The sequence below is a fragment of the Molothrus aeneus genome, unplaced genomic scaffold, assembly GCF_037042795.1.
Source record: "Molothrus aeneus isolate 106 unplaced genomic scaffold, BPBGC_Maene_1.0 scaffold_98, whole genome shotgun sequence".
Taxonomy (NCBI): domain Eukaryota; kingdom Metazoa; phylum Chordata; class Aves; order Passeriformes; family Icteridae; genus Molothrus; species Molothrus aeneus.
The window spans coordinates 190,001-195,236 of NW_027099250.1; the positions used below are offsets into that span (position 1 = coordinate 190,001).

Consider the following 5,236-nt stretch of genomic DNA (forward strand, 5'->3'; position numbering starts at 1 on the left):
CCGACGCTCAGCGCCATCCATTTTCAGGGCTAGTTGATTTGGCAGGTGAGTTGTTACACACTCCTTAGCAGATTCCGACTTCCACGGCCACCGTCCTGCTGTCTAGATCAACCAACACCTTTTCTGGGCTCTGATGAGCGTCAGCATCGGGCGCCTTAACTCAGCATTCGGTTCATCCTGCAGCACCAGTTCTGCTTACCAAAAGTGGCCCACTGAGCATTCGCATTCCACGGCACGGCTCCATGCCAGCGAGACAGCCCCCTTACCCATTGAAAGTTTGAGAATAGGTTGAGATCGTTTCGGCCACAGGACCTCTAGTCATTCGTTTTACCGAGTAAAACTGCCCATTGCCGAGTGCCAGCTATCCTGAGGGAAACTTCGGAGGGATCCAGCTACTAGATGGTTCAATTAGTCTTTCACCCCTAGACCCGGGTCGGACGACCGATTTGCACGTCAGGACCGCTATGGACCTCCACCAGAGTTTTCCTCTGGCTTCGCCCTGCCCAGGCATAGTTCACCATCTTCTGGGTCCTAGCACAGACGCTCACCCTCCACCTCCCTGGCTCCGCGAGGGGTCAGCGGGCGAGACGGGCCGGTGGTGCGCCCGGGGCTGCCAGGCACGACACGCGCCCCGGGATCCCACCTCCGCCGGTGCGCGCCAGCCCTCACCTTCATTGTGCCGTGGGCTTTCGACGATGGCCCCTGACTCGCGCACGTGCTAGACTCCTTGGTCCGTGTTTCAAGACAGGTCAGGTGGGTAGCCAACATCGCCGCGGAACCCAGGCGCCCGAGTGCGGCCCATCAAGCCCGGCCTGGCGGCGCCGCGCGGTCGGGGCGCACTGAGGACAGTCCGCCCCGGTTGACAGTGGCACCGGGGGTCCGCGCGCTCGGCCCCTGCACCCCTGCATGAAACGCCGCGCTGCGGGGACGCTGCCCCCACCCCCCCCCACCCCCGGGAGGGGGAGGGCGGGGGAAAAGCGATGCCCCCCACCACGGCACCGCCAACGGGGGGGGGAGGAGGGCGCGACGGCGGTCCTCTCCCTCGGCCCTTGGATTCAGCAAGACCTGCTGCCCGGGGGCTGTAACACCCACCGCCACTCGCGCGGCGCCAGGCGATCTGCCCGCCGGAGGCCTTCCCAGCTTACCCAGAGACGGTCGTGGCGCACCGCCACAGAGGAAATGCACCTGGCCACTGCTGGCCACCGTCCGGGCGGCGGTCCCCACGCTGGCCCGCCCCCCTCCGGCTCGCCCCATGCACGGGGTTAACCCAGGGGACGAAGGGGAGGCGGAGGCGAGGATCTGCCCAGCCCGCGCTGTCCAACCGCAGCTCACCGGGTTGAATCCTCCAGGCAGACTGCGTGGGCCCCACCTGTTTACCTCTTATGGTTTCACGCCCTCTTGAACTCTCTCTCCAAAGTTCTTTTCAACTTTCCCTTACAGTACTTGTTGGCTATCGGTCTTGTGCCGGTATTTAGCCTTAGATGGAATTTACCAACCGCTTTGGGCTGCATTCCCTAGCAACCCGACTCTGAGAAGCCCCGGGCCCGGCGCGCCGGGGGGCTGCTACCGGCCTCACACCATCCACGGGCTGCGGCCTCGATCACAAGGACTTGGGTCCCCCGAGAGCGCCGCTGGGGAGGGGGGCTTCTGTACGCCACATATCCCGCGCCACACTGTGGGGTGGGGATTCAGCGCTGGGCTCTTCCCTCTTCGCTCGCCGTTACTGAGGGAATCCTCGTTAGTTTCTTTTCCTCCGCTGACTAATATGCTTAAATTCAGCGGGTCGCCACGTCTGATCTGAGCTTGCAAGCCCAAAGCTCGGCTGCGCTGTACACAGGGGCGTGCGCGACGATGGCTGCCGTGTCTCCCCCGCCCGCTACGTCGCCAGTCCCCCCTCCTCTCCGCGCTCCTGGAAGGAGCCAGAGAGAGAAAGCGCGCGTGCGCACAAGCGAGCGACAAGGAGACGGAGAGCCCCATCCTGGAGACAAGAAGCGAAAAGGGAGTGGGGCAGAGACGGCCCCGCGCGGGAAGACCGGCCGGGCGGTGGCGCGTGCAACGGCCTCAGCAGGGAGAGAGAGAGGAGCGACGGCGCCCCTCAGCGTGCTCCAAGCCAGCGACAGAAGAGGAGGGGGCGGGCGAAGGGAGGACGGGGTACGAACAACCATCCCCGGCGCTCTCGCCACATGCGTGGGCTCGGAAGCATTGCACGGTACCGCCGCGGTTCCCACCCGCAGACAGCCGCCCATGCGGGGGGACACTGGGGGCGAGGCCATTCCTCGCCTCCCCTTCTCACCCTCCTCTCTCTTTCTCTCTTGGCCATCGGCAGTGCCTTTCGACGCCGTCTCTCGCTCTCCCCAGGCTGCCACGCCACCGCATGCACGGCACGGTCCCGGCAAGGACGAGCTCCACCCCAGCAGCTCACTCCGGGAGCGGGGAGCTACGGAGCGCTCCCCGAGTCTGCATTTAGGGGGACGAAGGCCCTGCGCGACAACGACGATGACTGCGACGATGACGACGCCCGCCGGGCCGCAGGGAAGGGATCGAGGCCGCCTAGGGAAACGCTTCCGTCGCCGAACCCCTGACCGTCTTCCCTCTGGGCACCAGCAGGACGCCACTGCTCCCGCCGCCACTGCTGCCGCCACTACCGCCGCCGCTGCCCACCGCGGGCGACGGGCCTGAGAGGCGACCCCAGCCATGCCGCCGCCGTGGTCCCTGGATGGCGATTGATGGTCAAGTGACACTCAGACAGGCGTAGCCCTGGGAGGAACCCAGGGCTGCATGTGCCTTCAAATGATCGATGGTCAATGTGTCCTGCAATTCACATCAATTCTCACAGCTAGCTGCGTTCTTCATTGACGCACAAGCCGAGTGATCTACTGCTAAGAGTTGTCTGCCTTTCAGGCACTGCTCACGCCAAGCGGCCCCTTTTTTTGTTACTCTGGCACGGAGGATGTGGGGGCGCACGCCTGGCTTTGACTGTACGAGCACACAGAAACGGAAGGGGGAATAAAAACCAACTGGAGCAACCCATGCTCTGAAGGCCGGCCAAGAGGCAGGGGAGCCCGTGCTCCTGACCACCTCCCACTGTGAGGGGAGACGCCGACCTCACAAATGCCGTCCTTCGGAGGCGGACCAGGTGCCCGGGCTCAGCCTGGCCTCCGCGCCGAGGGCCACGCGGCGCGTGCTGAATGCGGGAGGGCACGGCAGCCCGCCCGCTTCTCGCTTTCACGGGACGACACGCACAACACACATGGCACGCGGCTGGGGACGTGCGGCCATCAGCCCCCGCACACGCTGGCTCTCCCTCAGCCCCCGACGCCGCGGGCCTCGCGGAGTGCCGCTGCGCCGCTGCACGGCCGGCTTTTCTCTTTCCCCACTGCACGGCCTTCCCCCGGCTTGAGACGGCACATGACAACAACCGGCCCCCGCTGGTGTGCCTCCTGCGGGACTGCTCCCCTGCTGGGCGGGTGAGCGACCAGCGGACGGGCTCCACCGCCGGCCCCGGAGGTGGATGCCACCGAGACCCGAGCCAGCATCGCCAGCACCCAAGGCCTGCCGGACAGCAGACCCCGGCGCCGCCGGGGCCGCACTCCCAGGACCCCCACCGCTGGGGCCCCTAGCCTCGGGCACGCGCCTGGCGGAAGGCGGTACGGCGCTGAGCCGGGGGACAACGCCCACTCTCATTGTTTGCACGCGGACACCAGGCGGGGAGAAGCACCCCCCTGGCCGCCCCGCATGCCTTTCTGTGGCCCACATGCGGCTGGGAAGGGCAATGGAGGACGCGACAAGCAGGGCCCAGGATGGGACCGCCGCTGGGCGACGGTGGGTGCCTTCTGGCTGACTGTCCCCGCAGGGTGGGACGCCTGTCGAGCGGTGCTGCTGCTGCTCGGCATGGGGTCGCCTGCGCTTGTGGGCCTCCGCCGCTGGAGGGCCCACCGAGCACTCACCCTCCACAAGCAGGCGGGTGGTCGAGCCAGGGTACGGCCGGCGGACGACGGCGCCGCCGGTGCGCGTTCGAGGAGAAAAGGCTGTCGAGGGGAGGAGAGGCACCGGACGCGCCGGATGTGGTGCTATGCGCGCCAGAGACCACGGCGGTGGTCCGAGGAGAGAGAGAGCGGGCGGGGCCCGGCGGCCATGACCCCGTGGCCGAGGAAGGGCAGAGAGCGCGCGCTTTCTGCCAGCGCCGCCCGTTACAACGAGGTGAGCAGGTCGGCCCCTGCGGCCGACAGCGCTGCAGCCTCTCCGCCAAGGCCGGGCCGCGGAGAGGGGGGGCAGGGCGCCCCTCCTTGGTGCAGTACGGTTGATCCATGTGGCGCGCGGCGGGACAACGACGGCAACGGAGGAGCGCAGCCAGTGGCGATGGGACAACCACCGCAGGGGATCAGTGGGAGTAGCTGCTCCCCACCCCTCAGTGGCACCCTGCTCGGACACCGCCCAGCACGCCTGCCACCGCCGCCGCTGGCACCGCAGCCACCATGGCGGGCCGCGCCGAGCTGCCCGAGTCTTTAAACTGCTGCCCTGCCCCACCGGCCCCTTTCAGCAAACCTGCAGCGTTTGACGACGCCAAGGGAAAAAAACCTGGGGGGACCACCGAGGCACTGAGTGCTAGGTACCTGGCCCTGGGGCGAGGGAAACGACCTCCATGGCCCCGCCGGGGTGCCTCCCCCGCTGCCGCCCTCAGGAGAGCGTCCACCGGTGGGGGCGCGCCCGACATCTGCCGCCACCACTGCCACGTGCTTCTCGGGGCCCGGGGTTTCCCTCAGTAGCCCGGTGCTGCGCGTCCGAGAGGACCGCCGTGGCTTGGGCTGCCCCGCCGGCGCGGGGGATGCAGGCCCAACCACTGAGCACAACTCGGGCGCGCGCACACGACACGAAGCACGGCAGGGAACGCCCGGAGGCCTCGGCCCTTGGAGTCTCTCTGCCGCGCACAAGAGGGGGGCCGCTCAGCCTGAGAGCAGGGAACTCTGCCGGCCGGCAAAGGTCCCACTCCCCGGTGCGGGTAGGGCCAGAGGAGCTGCCTCCTCCGAGCCCCGAAGGCGCCCCCCCCACCCCGCTCCCTCGCCCTTTCCACCTCGGCCGCCGACGGGTGCCACAGCTGGACGGACGGCCGTCGCTCAACAGGCGAAGTAGTGATGGAAGGGACGGGTGTGCCTCCGGGAGGGGCCGTGCCAAGCACCCCTCCCTCCCGGCACCCAGGCGGCTTTCTTGCGCGCACGCCGAGGAGAGCCGAGCTCGG

General features: G+C 67.8%; 1 non-coding gene and 1 pseudogene across 1 annotated transcript; both read right to left on the reverse strand.

Annotated features, from left to right (window-relative positions):
• Positions 1–1,806, reverse strand: part of LOC136571196 (28S ribosomal RNA) — a 4,743-nt pseudogene extending 2,937 nt beyond the window's left edge.
• A 929-nt stretch (positions 1,807–2,735) lies between these two features.
• Positions 2,736–2,888, reverse strand: LOC136571199 (5.8S ribosomal RNA). The gene has a single exon (XR_010785688.1). It is a non-coding gene; the product is annotated as a 5.8S ribosomal RNA (ribosomal RNA).
• Between the last annotated feature and the right edge of the window lie 2,348 nt (positions 2,889–5,236).